The sequence below is a fragment of the Octopus sinensis genome, linkage group LG26, assembly GCF_006345805.1.
Source record: "Octopus sinensis linkage group LG26, ASM634580v1, whole genome shotgun sequence".
Lineage (NCBI taxonomy): Eukaryota > Metazoa > Mollusca > Cephalopoda > Octopoda > Octopodidae > Octopus > Octopus sinensis.
Genome location: NC_043022.1, coordinates 23,075,965 through 23,093,524, shown reverse-complemented (window position 1 = coordinate 23,093,524; position 17,560 = coordinate 23,075,965). Strand labels below are relative to the sequence as shown.

The 17,560-nt window shown below is 37.3% G+C and overlaps 1 protein-coding gene across 1 annotated transcript in view; it reads left to right on the top strand.

Moving 5' to 3' along the window:
• The first annotated feature begins 8,111 nt into the window (after window positions 1–8,111).
• The window catches only part of LOC115224874 (hillarin), a 54,913-nt gene continuing 45,464 nt past the window's right edge, over window positions 8,112–17,560 (top strand). The window contains exon 1 of the mRNA XM_029795827.2: window positions 8,112–8,236. The gene's annotated coding sequence lies outside the window, so the exon portion shown is untranslated. The remainder of the gene's footprint in view (window positions 8,237–17,560) is intronic.

Here is a 17,560-nt window from a genome sequence, read left to right as displayed (position 1 = left end):
TTTACGAAAAAACAAAAGACGATGAGAGGTAGTGTACAAAACAAACAGATGTATTAGTATAACGCTCAGGAATAGAAAAAGTCTTTTACGTTTCAAATATATATATATAAGAATATATATATTTATAAATACACACACACATACACACAAAAGAACTAATTCTATCAGACCAGATAATAAGGTTTATACAGACTATAGAACTAGTTCTGTCCAGACCATGGATAGAACCAGTTCTATACAGGCCGTAAACAGAACTAGTTCTATACAGACTACAGAGTCAGTTCTATACAGGCTATAGAACCAGTCCAATATGGATCACAAATAAAAATCAATTCCGTTATAGATTCTAGATTCAATTCTATCAGACCATAGAACTAGTTCTATACAGACCAAAGATAGAATCAGTTCCCTAAAGACAACAAAACTAGTCCTGTATTTAATTCATGTCTGCTACATTTTCATTTCATATTATTTATTTTTGTCCCTCGTTAAACATATCTCTGAATTTTCCGGTTCTGTACATCTACAAATAAGATCCCATCAAATCACTCACTCTTTGAACTCTTAATTAAAATACTAAATAGTGTGCTTACTAATTAATTTAGTCTGGCATATATATATACATATACATAAATACACACACACACATATATATATACATAAATACATATATATAATATTTATATATATATATGTATATATTATATATATATAATATATATATATATATATATATATATATATATATATATATATATATATATATGTATGTATATATATATATACATAAATACATACATATATATATATGTATATATATGTTGTAATATATATATATAATTATGTATATATATATATATATACATACATACATACACACACACTCAAAATACATATTATATATATGCATAAATACATCTATATACATCTATATATATATTTATATATATATATATATATATATATATATATATATATATGTATGTATGTATAAACATGCATATAATATGTATGTATGTATATAATATATATATATATATATATGTATGTATGTATAAACATGCATATAATATGTATGTATGTATATATATATATATATATATCTGTGACAAAATGTAGGAGACTTTCGGTCTTAATTTCTGCTTGCAACTAACTGGTTAATGTCTAAATGTTAAATTTATGCCAGGCTTCTGAAGTGATGCCATTAATTATTACAGGTCACCATCATTTGCTCTGACTCTTACCAGAGGTCACTCTTGTTTTGTCTGACCTTTTGTGATCTATTGCAGGTAGTGGCAACAGTTTCTCTTTATGACCGAACTTTATGTGTATGTCCGTACGAATGCGCATGTGAATGCGTATCTGTGTTTGCATGTGTGCATGCATGTATGTGAATCTCTGTGTGTGTGTCTGTGTGTGTGTTTGTGTGTGTGTGTGTGTCTGTGTGTGTGTTTGCGTGTTTCATGTGCATATAGTCAACTTTGTTTTACAAACATTCACTGCCTTTTGAAATGTTTTCATCTAAAAATAAAACACATTGTTGTCACGGTGATTTCATTGTTGTTGTTATTATTTGGGTTTCAAAATTTGGCACAAGGCCAACAGTTTTTGGAAGAGTGGGGATAAGCTGAGTAACCCTTTCGTTACCAACCTGGTTGAAACCAGCTCCGGCTCTGTTGTACAAATGTCTTATTTTCATAAGGTTTTAATTAATATCTTCCACCAAACCTTAGTCACAATTTATGTTCCTAACACCAGCTGAATGATAACTAAGTTATTTTACTAAATTCTTTATTATTTTAAAGTAATTGAAAGAAACACAGAGCATCTCAAAATTACAGTAATGAAAGGGTTAAATTGATCCCAGTGTTCAACTGGTTCATATTTTGTTAACCCCCAAAAGGATGAAAAGCAAAGTTAACCCTGGCGGAATTTGAACTCAGAACGTAAAGAGAGATGAAATGCCACTAAGCATTTTGCCTGGTGGGCAGCTTGCCTCCTTTCCTCCTCTTATTTTATTATTATTATTATCAAGAGTTTTCTTTATTCCAACACACACACACAATTTTTTTCTACAGGTAGAAGGCCTGAAATTTTGGTGGAAGGAGCTAGTGGTTACATTGATCCCCATGCTCAACTGGTAATTATTTTATCAGCCCTGAAAGAACGAATGGCAAAAATCAACCTTGGTGGAATTTGAACTCAGACTGTAAAGCTGAAAGAAATGCCTCTAAGCATTTTGTCCAGCATGCTAATGATTCTGCCAGCTCACTGCCTTACATACACATATGTAATGGTTTCAAATTTGATCACAAGGCCAGTAAGTTTGGCGGAGAGGGTAAATTGATTTTTTTTTTTTACCCTAGTTCTCAACTGGTACTTTTTTTATCGACTGGGAAGGGATGAAAGGTGGAATTTGAACCCAGAATGTTAACCTAAAAATTGGCTCTCTGTCAGTTATGATGACAAGGGGTTTTGATTGATCTGATCAATGGAATGCAGGTCTTGTGTCTACAGTAGAAAAACTTTCGAATTTGGGGACAAGGCAGGCAATTTCAGTTGAGTGGCTGAGTCGATTTACATCAACTCCAGTGCTCAACTGGTACTTATTTTATCGAACCCGAAAGGATGAAAGGCAAAGTCGACTGCGGTGGAATTTGAACTTAGAACATGAAGACAGACGAAATGCCTATTTCTTTACAAGGGGCTACACACAGAGGGGACAAACAAGGACAAACGGATTAAGTCGATTATATCGACCCCAGTGCGCAACTGGTACTTATTTAATCGACCCCAAAAGGAGGAAAGGCAATGTCGACCTCGGCGGAATTTGAACTGAGAACGTAGCGGCAGAAGAAATACCTATTTCTTTACTACCCACGAGGGTCTAAACACAGAAGGGACAAACGGATTAAGTCGATTAAATTGACTCCAGTGCGCAACTGGTACTTATTTAACCAACCCCGAAAGGATGAAAGGCAAAGTCGACCTCGGCGGAATTTGAACTCAGAACGTAACGGTAGACGAAATACCTATTTCTTTATTACCCACAAGGGGCTAAACATAGAGGGACAAACAAGGACGACATAGGTAAGTCGATTATATCGACCCCAGAGCGTAACTGGTACTTATTTATCGACCCCGAAAGGATGAAAGGCAAAGTTGACCTCGGCGGAATTTGAACTCACAACGTAACGACAGACGAAATACCGCTAAGCATTTCATCCGGCGTGCTAACGTTTCTGCCTTTTCGCCGCCTTGAGGGTTATTAATCTCGCTGTTGTTTTTATTTAACAGCAGGTCAGCCCTGATGGAGTAGACCTATCATCAAAAGCATTCCGGCTGTATACCAATATTTGCCATTAGAGTAGAAAAACAAAAACTGATATAACGCAATCTTGAATAAATATCCACGAGTTATGTCCCTTTGACTGCAAAATTCACACAATACAATGAATGAACATAATTTAAAATAGAGAACATAAGCATTAATGCCGTGTAGTTATCATAACTACTCGGCATTAATGTTTATATTCTCTATTTTAAATTAAATGTGTTTCGAGTGATACGAAATATTTTGCTTTTTCATTTTCTATATTAATCTATGAACATACATACATACATGCGTACGTATGTACACATACACGCGCATTTAAACTTAGGTATACACACATCTAATTACACATTACCAGACACACACGTAGACATACATTTGAGTTCGTTTATGGTTGTCCATCGGACTGAATGTGGCTATTTGCTCTTTCAGTTATGGATCCTTTGAGCCCTCTGCAATGTAATACGAAGTTTTAGTTACAGATAAAACATAAATAGGATCTTTTCGGTTTGACCGGCAGTTTTTTAAAATAATTTCCACGTAACTAAACACTTTCAAATTTCGTATACTGATAGAATGTGTTTATAAAACATCTTTTTCTCTTGGCTTTATTGAAAAAATTCTATTGTTTGTAAGATATTTGTTGTTGTTTTTCTTCAATTTCTGCAATTTCAACCAATCAGTGACGTCTATTGAGGTAAAAAAAATATTCTGTGCCGTATGAATATGTCCCTCGTTTAAGAAACAGATTGGATTTATTTACATTTCTGAAGAAAAAAAGGTACCCTTCCCTCCACCCCTAACCCTAACTCTAACCCTAAAAGAGATTGAAATGCAATAGATCGATTCTAGGGTCATAATTATGGGTGACAATTTCATATGACACCGCTGGAAAAAACTGCCGTTCAAACCGAAAAGATCCAATGGGTCAAGGATTAGACTCGACATTATGCACCAGGCTAATATTTAAAAAGGCAAAATGATGATTTGCATACATAGAGAAGTTTCAATAAAAAGTATTTTCTAGTTAGTAAAAGCTGGTTTAAAAGTTTTAAGAAGTGTTTCAGTTTGCGTGACATAAAAATGACTGATGAAGCTGCCAGTGTTGTTACAGAGCAGCTGAAGAAAATCATTATTAAAGGACAATAATACAATGTTTATGAAACTGCACATTTTTGGAAGTATATACCAGCTAGAACTTTCATTTCTAGCTAGAACTTTTATTTATATTACCAACAAAGCCAAGCTCATCGTCAATGAATCATGCATCTTAATTGCTTTTTAATACTCCTCTGAGACTTCGACTACATTATCTGTTTCTTTATTTCCCACAAGGGGCTAAACACAGAGGGGACAAACAAGGACAGACAAACGGATTAAGTCGATTACATCGACCCCAGTGCGTAACTGGTACTTAATTTATCGACCCCGAAAGGATGAAAGGCAAAGTCGACCTCGGCGGAATTTGAACTCAGAACGTAACGGCAGACGAAATACGGCTACGCATTTCGCCCGGCGTGCTAACGGTTCTGCCAGCTCGCCGATTATCGTCGTTACATCAAGGCTTTGAAAAGATTCTACCAAACTTGCATTAGGAGGATCTTAAACATCAAATGGCAGTCTCTAATACCAGACACCGTTGTCTTTCTACAATCCAACGCATCTAATATTGAAATGTTCCGCATAGGCAATCAGAGGTGTTGGGCTGGGTAGCTTACTAGGAAGCAAGATGAGATGTTACATAAGGAGTTGTTCTATGGTTAGTTGGGACACTGTAAACATCTAAGACATATGAAGGGGTGCTGAAAAGTTCCTGACTTTAAGGGTGTCGCAAAAGGTCCAGCTGGAAGCCCGGCGTTCCAAATTCTTTCACGAGGCTTTGAAAAACTGAAGGACCGCTGCAATAAGAGTGTGAATCTGAAAAGCGAATATGCTGACTAAAATCATAAATCCTCCTGCATTTTCTTTTACCCAAAGCCAGGAACTTTTCAGCAGACCCTCGTGTGTGTGTATATATATATATATATATATATATGAAAATAAACAAAAGACACCGGAGTAAACACATAAATGTGAAACAAGGTGGAAAAAAGAGTACTCAAATACCAGTGGTAGAGTAATATGCTTTATTTAAAGCAGCAGAAAATTCAACAAATTGAATTTTCTGCTGCTTTAAATAAAGTATATATATATAGATAGATAGAGAGAGAGAGAGAGAGAGAGAGAGAGAGAGAGAGAGATATAAATATATATTCATACACACACACACACACACACACACACACACACACACACACATATATATATACATATATATATATATACACAAGTGTGTATATATATATATATAAAGTTCCTGGCTTTAGGGGTGTCGCGAAAGGCCTGGCTGGAGGCCTAATCTTCCAAGTCCTTTTACAGGGCTTACAAAAATTGAAGAGCTGCTACAATAAGTGTGTAAATCTGAGAGGGGAATACGTTTGTTCTTAAAAGGTAAGTTTTTGATCCACAGCTGGGACATTCTGAGATATTTCAGCATCAAATAGAACAAATTTGCTTACTGGACGGAACCACGCACAGACCCTTCAACCCGGGACATATAGCAAGTTTTTCAATCCATCCATTCATCTTCACCAACCTGGGAGTGTGTGTGTTTTATGCATATGTGTGTGTGTGTGTATATATATATATATATATACCGGAGTAAACACATAAATGTGAAACAAGGTGGAAAAAAAGAGTACTCAAATACCAGGGGTAGAGTAATATGCTTTATTTAAAAGCAGCAGAAATTCAACAAAACCTGTTACTCAGAGTTTCACGTTCCCGTTCGTCGGACAGTTTTTGCTAGAATAGAACCGATATGACAATTCTCAAGTCTTGATAGAATTGTCATATCGGTTCTATTTTAACAAAACTGTCCGACGAACGGGAACGTGAAACTCCGAGTAACAGGTTTTGTTGAATTTCTGCTGCTTTTAAATAAAGTATATATATATATATATATATATATAGAAAGAGAGAGAGAGAGTCTAACTTTAACTGGAGAACTTAAAGGTCAGAGTATGGTGGGAAAAATTAATGACCAAGACATTGAATGTTGGTCGGCTATCGGCCACCTGTGTGTGTGTATGTACGTACACGCGCGTGAGTATATATATGCACACGCATACATATAAATATACAGGCATATATATTTGCATAGATATACACACATATATATGAATGAAACGTCATATACATATCAGTATGCATGTAAACAAAATACAGATTAGTCAGTATTCCTTTTATATTTATTTACTAGTATCTGAAACTTCCCTCTATTATTGCAACCAGTGACTTCTTCCTTGGATATGCCTGTGCGTATGCCAGCGTGTATGTATGAATATATGTTTGTGTTTGTGTGTGTGTGTGGAGAGAAAGAGAGAGAGAGGGAGATGGGAGACAGACAAACAGACAGAGATAGACAGACAGCAGGCAGACAGAGAAAGAGAGAGAGAAAGAAACGAAAAGAGATTGTTTTAGAGATAAAAGGGAAAGAGAGAAAACACTAGAGAGTGGGAAGAAAGAAGTAGAGAGAGAAATAAGCAGACAGAAAGAGAGAGTGAGAGACAGAGAGAAACAGATAGAAAGATAAAAAGAGAGAGGCAAAGAGAGAGAGAGAGGGGCAGAGAGAAACAGATAGAAAGATAAAAAGAGAGAGGCAGAGCGAGAGACAGAGAGGGGCATAGAGAGAGAGAAAGAAAGAGAGTGGCACAGAGAGAGAGAGAGAGAGACGGAGGGCGGGAATCAGTTAAGCAGGAGAGAGGGGGAGTTATTTGAGTGAGTGTTAAGGTGTAAAATGCTGTGACGACAATATTACATAGTTTGTTATAAGACAGGTAACCAGGAGAAGTAGCCTCAATCTTATTGGCAGAGTTTATCATACAGGTTGCAGGGCCTCAGGTGGTTGTTTTGCTTAAGCAGAGACAATAAACAGGTATGTGATCCTGAACTGGGTCACACACGCACAACTCACTTTCTCAGCCAGGAGGAAAACATCGGTAAAGCTCACAATGAGAATCGTTGTACGGAGATGCTGTGTAGACCGTTGTTTAATGAAGTTCTCAACAGTTAATTAGCCTTGATCAACTGCCGTATGCGGTACCTGATATGAATTAAGTTCAACGCCAGGTTTTCTGCACGCCTCTTTTTCTCTATTATGATGTTACCGACCCAAGAAGGGATGTACTGCCGTATGATCTTTATTGACCTAGTGTGGGAAATTTTGTTTACAAACACTTTTTGATGTATGAATCACAGGACTTCATTTCTATCGTTGGAATACGTTAATTTATATGACTATACAATTAATATAAACGTTTTTTTAACCTAAAAAAATATTCAAAAAAAAAAAAGAAACCATTGCTATATTTGGTTTAATGATTTAAATATTTTGTTTCACTTTGATTTAACGATATGGCTTTGGACAACTCTGGTTCATCGAGGAAAGGGTCTCCAGTAGATCGTGATCAGTCCGATGGAAAACCTGCTTTTAAATATAGTTTCGCTTATGAGAGGGCAACCCTATACGAATACAAGTTCGAACGTCAGGCGGAGCCCGATGAAGTTAATCCATGTCTTAGGTGTAACAAAACCGTGTCACGTCCCGATGAAATGGTTAGCATTGGACCTGATGTACAGTTCCATAAACAATGTTTTCGATGTCGAATCTGCGGCATGCCTCTTACCCAACAGACATTCTATCGCAACGACCGCATCAACGGGAATATGGACAAAGAAGTTTACTGTAAGACTCATGTTGGTAAAACCCCTGGAGAGATCGAAGGAGCAACTATAACGCAAACGACGGCACCTGTTCGTGGGGGAAGCAAAGACTCACCAAATTCCAAATATATCATTCAAGTAAGTTTTCTTATAATTCTTTAGTTTTCTTTTAAAACAGATACCCTCTTCTTGACACTTTTGGCCGGAAATTACACACACATTAATCAACATATACTTCCTTACTGAAGCAAATCCGAATATTTGACGGTTTCACTTCAAAAATCATAACGTCCACCTGTCTTAAAATATACCTTGTTAATTGGGATGTTTTTATATTTCGTTTAAACCAAATTTAATTTTTCAACCAGTTGTTTTTTTAGTAAAAGCAGTTTTTCAACAGATCCAAACACACATAGTTTATTCGCATTGGTGATCGTTTGGATCAGCCAAAACAATTAATATAATTGATAAAATAACATAGATTTGTATCGTGAGTAGAGGCGTGCTGTGAGGTATCGGTCAGTACGTAGCAGCTCACTTTGCTGAAATTAACCCTTAGCTTTATGCTAAATACCTACTTAGTTATTCCACCCCTTCCTACAATCACCTGTCGGATAGATGTGTCTACTTGACACTCCTCAACATTCTTTGAACTCGGACCTTTCTTAAACTATCATGTCAAACCAGGTCAGTCACGATGTATCTGTCGCCTGTTCTCATTTTTCTCAGTCGCGGTTTCGATTGTTGGTGGAAATTAAGACTCTTTTACTTATTTCAGTCATTTGACTGTAGCCATGCTGGAGCACCGCCTTTAATCGAGCAAATCGACCCCAGGACTTATTCTTTGTAAGCCTAGTACTTATTCTATCGGTCGCTTTTGCCGAACCGCTAAGTTACAGGGACGTAAACACAGACACACAAACATATTATTATTATTATTGTTGTTTTTACGTATTATTTTTGTATTCATATTCGTGTAACATCGTCCGTTTTTCTGTCCTTGTTTTGTATACATTCGAAGTTTTCTTCCAAGGAATCTAATGCGCTTAGCTTTGTTTTCCCTTGGGGCTGGCCAGATTGGAGCAATCTCAAGATTAATCAGCCGAAATTGCGAGGATGATCCGGTTCTTGACTGAAGATTGAAGGCTTCGAATGTCCCGTCCATGTTTTTTGTATCGTCTTCTAAATGTTTTGCGTTCTTGTCCCAGTTTGTATTTTTTTACATACATACATACATACATACATATATATATATATATATATATATATATATATATATATATATATATACGACGGGCTTCTTTTAGTTTCCGTCTACCAAATCCACTCACAAGGCTTTGCTTGGCTCAAGGCTATATTAGAAGACACTTGCCCAAGGTGCCACGCAGTCGGACTGAACCCGGAACCATGTGGTTAGTAAGCATGCTACTTACCACACAGCCATGCTATTAAGAAATACCATCGGGAAAGGCCCAGTCACCGCATCCAATTAACACCCCAACTTCTTAACAGTTTTCAAGGTCTCCAATTCTGAGTAGGGTTTGTCGATACCAGCGACTCCAAAACTTGACTCATATCAGAAGGATGAAAGGCAAAGCTGATCTCAGCAGAGGTTGAACTCTGAACATATAAAAACCAGAAGAAATACTGCTAAACATTTCTTCAAATATTTAGACGATTTTGCCAACTCGCCGTCTTTTTTTCTTTCATAATTGTTTCTAATATATGCATAAAACCTGAAATTTTGGATAGGGGCTGAGTCGATTACATCGACCTCATTGCTCGACTGGAACATTTTATCGACCTCGAAAGAAATAAGGAAAAGTCGACCTCGGCGGAATTTGAACTCAGAACATAAAAACCGGAAGAAATGCCCCTAAGCATTTTGTCCGGTGTGTTCACCATTCTACCAACTCGCATCCTCTCTTCCGTCTTTCATAATACACTTTTTGGTCAGTCAAAAATTCTACAACTTGGGTTCAATTACTACAACTTGGGTTCAATTACTAGTGAAAGACATGTCACTTCACTTAAGTCACTAATAATACTAGAGAAATGCATAAACATCATAAAATCTTATTCGTCTAGTGTCAGAGTAATCTCTATATATATAAAGCTGAAGTTGTCTGTGTATGGCAGGTTTGGTAGCCTTCAACTAACACTATCTCCTCCGAGACCCTGCGGCGCAAGTTGACCAAAATTGAGAGTATGATAGAAGAAGGCTTGCTCTTCCTTCCGTAGAAGAAAAAATCCAAATCGGACTATGTTAAGAGCAAAAATTATTTACATCAAAAAGGTGCTTTTTTTCTATGAAAATCCCTACTTTTTACGATTTTTTGACTGCTGTGTCGCCATTTTTCGGTGTATTTCAACCAGAAAAATGTTCAACTTAAAGAGAATAACAAGCTAAATGCAAAATTTTTACTTTTCAAAAATTCTAATTCTAAAGGGTCGAAACAAACCCGAGCAACGCCGGGCGATACTGCTAGTAAATTATATTTGAGTATTTGTTACCTAAAAACCGTTTAAGGTAGTACTCCAACATGGCCGCAGTCAAATAACTGAAACAAGTAAACGAAATAAAGGATATCCGTGATGTTCTTTTATTCTTTTACTTGTTTCAGTCATGTTGATAAATTTTTAAATGAGTTATTATCTATTTACTTTCTAACTGCTTCCTCAGTGTTAGTGTGTGTGTGTGTACATGTTGGGAAACAAACCTTGAATCTTTTCGGTTTGAACGGCAGTTTTTAACATAATTTCTAGGTAACTAAAAAATTTAAAACTTCGTATACTGGTAGAATGTGTTTTTAAAACATCTTTTTCTCTTGGCTTTATAGAGAAAATTTTATAGTTTGTAAGATATTTGTGGGGTTTTTTCTTCAATTTCTGCAATTTCAACCAATCAATGCCGTCTATTGAGGTAAAAGACATTCTGTGCCGTATGAATATGTCCCTCCTTTAAGAAACAGATTGGGTTTATTTACATTTATGAAGAAAAAAAGATACCCTTCCCCCACCCCTAACCCTAAAACAGATTGAAATGCAATAGATCGATTCTAGGGTCATAATTATGGGTGACAATTTCATATGACACCGCTAGAAAAAACTGCCGTTCAAACCGAAAAGATCCAACCTTTATATACTTTAAAAGTAAATATGTAAATGATGTGCACAAACAGATGTAATCGCCAATATTGAGTGATGAAGAGGCAGAAATAAAGAGAAATAATCCATGCTGTAAGAGATGATGTGAAAGGATTATCACGATGCGATAAAGAAAATGTTCCAAATAACAAATATTGATCTTACATCTTTAACATCATTATCATCGTTGTCATTATCATCATCATCGCTACCACCATCATTATCATTATCTTCATTGCCTCTTGATCTTGATTGTTATTATTATTATCATGGTCATAAGGCCGAATCGTTAGCATGCCGGACAAAATGCTTAGCATTTCATCCGCCTTTACATTCCTCGTTCAAATTCCACCAAACGTTGACTTTGCCTTTCGTCTTTTCGGGGTCGATAAAATAAGTACCAGTTGTTGCAACTGACTTACCCACTCCCCGAAATTGCTGGCCTTGCGCCAAAATTTGAAATCATTATTATCATTTACTTACTTGTTTCAGTCATTTGACTGTGGCCATGCTGGAGCATCGCTTTTAGTCATATCGCAACAAGTTGGCAGAATCGTTTGCACGTTGGGCAAAATGCTTAGCAGCATTTCATCTGTCTTTACGTTCTGAGTTCAAATTTCACTGAGGTTGACTTTACCTTTCATCCTTTCAGGGTCAATAAAATAAGTACCAGTCAAGCCCTGGGGTCACTGTAATTGACTCAACTCCTCCTTCTGAAATTTCAGGCCTTCTGCCTATAGTGCAAAGCATCATTATCATGGCCATCATTGTCTCTTCATCACCACTGCTACAGTATCATCATGGCCTACAGATTTGGTACCATGATCTTGTGATCTGAGTTGACCTGATCTAGTTAGTGACCAGGTATTCTAACCTAGGTGCCTGGTTAACTTTCTAGGTGCAATCCCATGGTCATTCATGACCGAAAGGGATCTTCACCTTTTTATTTCATAGTTGTAGGGTTTAGGTGATGTGATCATTTATTTTTAGTATGACATTGTAAGATAGGTGTAAGAGGTAGGATCTGATTGGTTTGAACATAAAACAAGTGAAATATTTGGGCTGGATATGGTCAGTTTAAATGCTGAAGAGTTAAAGAAATCAATTAGTTGGTATGCTAAATGGTTTTCTAGTTTTGACTTTAAATCTTACTTATCAACTTTGGCTTTCATTTGCACAGGATAAATAAGATATGTACCAGTTATAAACTGGGGAGAGGGGTGATACAATTATGAACAATTACTTCACCTGTTTGAAACAGAGAGAAAGAGAGAGATATAAACAAAGAGAAAAAGAGAGACAGACAGTCAGAGAAAGGAGAGATAGAGATAGAAAGAAAGAAAGAGAGAGACAAACAGAGAAAAAGAGAGATAGAGAGAGAAAATTGAGTGACAGTGAGAAAGAGAGAGAGTTAGAGACAGAGGGAAAGTAAGAGGGACAAAATTTCTCTCAGAATGGTAGAAATTAATTAGTTAAATGTCTAAATTTCATTAAAGAATGCTTCTGTCCTAAAAAGTCCAAACTTACATCCTTTTACAGTTCATAAAACAAATATTTTAAGATGCAGCACAAAGTTTTGTCAGTGAACAGGTCGTGGTCTCAGAGCGACAAAAATATTTTGACAAATTAAATTTAAATGTTGAAGTGAATCTAACGGTTTTGTGTGTTTCTTAAATGGCTTATAAACACCTTCCACGCTGCAAATATTTTATGAATTTTATAAAATGAAGTGAGTTGTTATCAAGATAACAATTGTCCGAAACAATTATCTCTATTTTTATACTTAGATTATCTGTATCAAAAGTATGTTTCAATTGGGTAAATCTCCGAATGTGATTGAGTGTATTACTCCTATACTAAATATAGGCATAGGTACAGCTATAAGAAATTTGCTTCCCAACCACATGGTTTTGAGTTCAGTCCCACTGTGCTGCAACTTAAGCGAATATCTTCTACTATAGCTCTTAGCTGACCAAAGCCTTGTGTGTGGATCTGGTAGATGGAAACTGAAAGAAGCCCACTCTGTGTGTGTGTGTGTGTGTTGCTTGACAACTGGTGTTGGTGTGTTTACATCCTCGTAACTTGGTGTTTTGGCAAAAGTGATGGCTAGAATAGGTACTGGAGTCGATTCATTCAACTAAAATTCTTCAAGGAAGTGCCCCAGCTTGGCCACAGTCTAATGACTGAAACAAATAAAAGATGAAAAATAAAGGTATGTGTGTGTTTGTGTTTGTTCTCCACCACTGCTTGACAGCTGGTGCTGATTTGTTTACTTTCCCCATAACTTAATTTGGAGAACAAGACCAATAAAATAAGTACCATTCTTAAAAAAAACAAATTCAGTCCTGGGGTTGACTTGTTTGACTAAACCTTTCAAGGTGGTCGTTGTCTAAACCTTTCAAGGTGGTCGTTGTCCAATGACTGAAACAAAGTTAAAGATATCTACATATTTCAATTGAATATATTTCTGTATGTCACCAAGTGCTTTATTCCTTTAGCAAATATACAAAACTGTAATAATGTAGATTGAATACATCTTATAGATCTAAATACTTTATAAATACATTGCATTGTTGTACATAGATTATTTAGTCTAACTATAATTACAGCTGTCACTAGGAATCAAGGACGACTTAGTGGTATGCTCATGTATAGATGCCAGTGTGGCTGTATGGTAAGAAGTTTGCATCCTAACCACATGGTTCCAGGTTCAGTTCCACTGCATGACACTTTGGGCAAGTGTTTTCTACTAAAGCCCTGGGCCAACCAAAGGTGTGTGAGTAGATTTGGTAGGTAGAAACAGAAAGAAGCGGCGAGCTGGCAGAAACATTAGCACACCGGGCGAAATTCTTAGCAGTATTTTGTCTGCTGTTACATTCTGAGTTCAAATTCCGCCGAGGTTGACTTTGCCTTTCATCCTTTCGGGGTCGATAAATTAATTACCAGTTATGCACTTGGATCGATATAATCGACTTAATCCCTTTGCCTGTCCCCTCTATGTTTGGCCCCTTGTGGGCAGTAAAGAAATAAGAAACGTTAGCATGCCGGGCAAAATGCTTTGTGGTATTTCGTCTGCCGCTACGTTCTGAGTTCAAATTCCGCCGAGGTCGACTTTGCCTTTCATCCTTTCGGAGTCGATAAATTAAGTACCAGTTACGCACTGGGGTCGATGTGATCAACTTAATCCCTTTGTCTGTCTTTGTTTGTCCCCTCTGTGTTTAGCCTCTTGTGGGCAATAAAAAAATAAGAAACAGAAAGAAGCTTACCTTATGGAGAAGGATGATTTGAAAGTATAGTTGCTAGAATTAGAAACAGCTTAGCAAAATTTAAAGTGTACCTTTGTTGGTAACATACATACATACTATATGTGGTCAGGCATATGAAGTTTAAGGCATTTAGAATATTCCCACAAGAATCAAGAATGAAATCTTTGCACATGAGACTGATAAAGTTATGTTGTGTCTGGGGAGAGTCATACTGTCATAATGCCTTATTGTCTAACACACCGGTTCAATTTCCACTCATTTATTATTTACTAGCACTATGACCCGGCGTTGCCGGGTCATAGCTACTGCATGTATATACAGCTGCGTGCGTGCACACATACACGTGAGTACTGTCCAAGTCTCCGACCAATCACACAGCTAGCTGGCATTCAATTGGCGTATCAAGTTTCGGGCAATTTGATTGGGTTTTGGATAGAAAATTCACAAAAAGGTTACTGCTATTGATTTTTTAATGGCTTTGCGGGGTGACTGGGGAAATGTAAAGATGTGCACGACCACCCTTGGATGGTTTTGAATGACAATAGAAAGTGCGAGCCCTCTAACTGAACAATTGTGGATTTGTATAAAGGACATGCGCAGAGACATTTTGCTGTTTATATATATAGAGATATTTTTTTCTTCCAAAACTTTGGAAGAAAAAGTATAAGTAATCTTTTCTACTCTAGGCACAAGGCTCGAAATTTTTGGGATGGGTCCAGTCAATTAGATCAATCTCCAGTATGCAAATGGTACTTAATTTATCAACCCCGAAAGGATGAAAGGCAAAGTCAACCTTGGCGGAATTTGAACTCAGACTGTAAAGACATGAAATACCTATTTCTTTACTACCCAATAAGGGCTAAAAATAGAGGGGACAAACAAGGACAGACAAACGGATTAAGTTGATTACATCGACCCCAGTGCATAACTGGTACTTAATTTATCAACCTCGAAAGGATGAAAGGCAAAGTCGACCTTGGCGGAATTTGAACTGAGAACGTAACGGCAGTTCCCGAAGTTCCCGACGGCATAGCTCTGACACTATCCACTTAATTGAGGTAACATTGCAACCAGGTGGAGGTAGCACAGCTTGAACATGTGGAGGAAGGGTGGGTCATTTTAGCCACGAGCCCTACATCCCATTGGTGGATATTTGTGCTTAATCAGGAAGGTGTCTGATCATTTGACTATAGAATGTCATTCACCCTGAACTTATATTCCTCCTTCCCATCTCTCTTGTCTCTTTTGCTTTCTAAATCAAAACTCTGTCTTCTGACCTCATTAATTTAATCAATTGCGTGTAATTACTGTAGTAGTTTAAACAGATTAAGTATGAAAGTCATACTAACTATTCTTTCCACACCTCTTTTTGTCAGATCAATGAGTTTGTAATTAGGTCAAGTGTATGACTTATCTCTATCTTAATTTTACATGAAATTCTTAACATTGCATTTTAAAAAGAGGGACTGTTTTCCCTCCGTTCATAAAAAGAATTAATTATTATTATTATCATCATTATTATTATTATTATTATTATTCATCGTTTAACATCCGTTTTCAATGCTAGCATGGGTTGGACGGTTCGGCCGGGGTCTGGGAAGCGAGAAGGCTGCACCAGGCTATAGACTTGATCTAGCAGTATTTCTACAGCTGGATGCCCTTCCTAACGCCAACCACTCCGTGAGTGTAGTGGGTGCTTTTTACGTGCCAGGCGAGGCTGGCAACGGCCACGATCAGTTGGTGCTTTTTACATTATTATTATTGTGGAGGCGCAATGGCCCAGTGGTTAGGGCAGTGGACTCGCGCTGGGAAGATCGCGGTTTCGATTCCCAGACTGGGCGTTGTGTGTGTTTATTGAGCGAAAACACCTAAAAGCTCCACGAGGCTCTGGCAGAGGGTGGTGCGACCCTTGTTGTACTCTTTCGCCACAACTTTCTCACTCTCTCTTCCTGTTTCTTGAATAACGCTGTGATGGACTGGCATCCCGTCCAGTTGGGGGAAACACATACGCCACAGAAACTGGGAAACCGGGCCCATGAGCCTGGCTAGGCTTGAAGAAGGTGATGTTTATCGTTGTTTTTATTATCATTCTTAAGGCGGCAAGCTGGCAGAATCGTTAGCATGCTAGACAAAATGCTTAGTGGTATTTTGCCTGTCGTTACATTCTGAGTTCAAATTCTGCTGTGGTTGACTTTGCCTTTCATTCTTTTGGGGGTTGATAAATTAAGTATCAGTTGAGAACTGGGGTCGATGTAATTGACTATCCCCTCCCCCATATTTCAAGCCTTGTGTCTATAATAGAAAGGATTACTCTTGCTTCACTCTTTTATTGTGGCCATGCTGGAGCACTGCCTTTAGTTGAGAAAATCGACCCCAGGACTTATTCTTTGAAAGCCTAGTACTTATTCTTTCGGTTTCTTTTGCTGAACTGCTAAGTTACGGGGACATAACACACCAGCATTGGTTATCAAGCGATGTTGGGAGGACAAACAGAGACACAAAAATGTATACACACACACTTCCTAATGCCAACCACTCTGTGAGTTTAGTGGGTGCTTTACGTGCCACCAGCACAGGGGCCAGAGGAGGCTCGCAACGTCCATGATCGGTTGGTGCTTTTTATGTGCCACTGACACGAACGCCAGTCAAGGCAGTGCTGGCATTGACCACGTTCGAATGGTGTTTTTTACATGCCACTGGCACAGGTATTACAACTACAATTTCCATTTGATTTTTATTTTGATGTTGATGTACTTGACTCAATAGGTCTCCTCAAGCACAACCTATCAACATAAATAGCTGCTCGGAGTATGTTTGGGTCTGATTGCATAATATATACTACCACAAGTACCGTAAATCCTCGAGTATAATCCTCTTTTTTTTCCCAAAACTTAAAGGTGCTATATACGAGGTTAAAATTGAAAATTGTTTTCTCAGCAATGCCTGAGTCTCTATTTGCTGTCCGGCAATGTTTATTCAGACGCATTTAGTGATGTCAGGCGTGAAAATACCTTAAGCTAAGCCTAAAAGCAATGAAGTCATAAAAGAA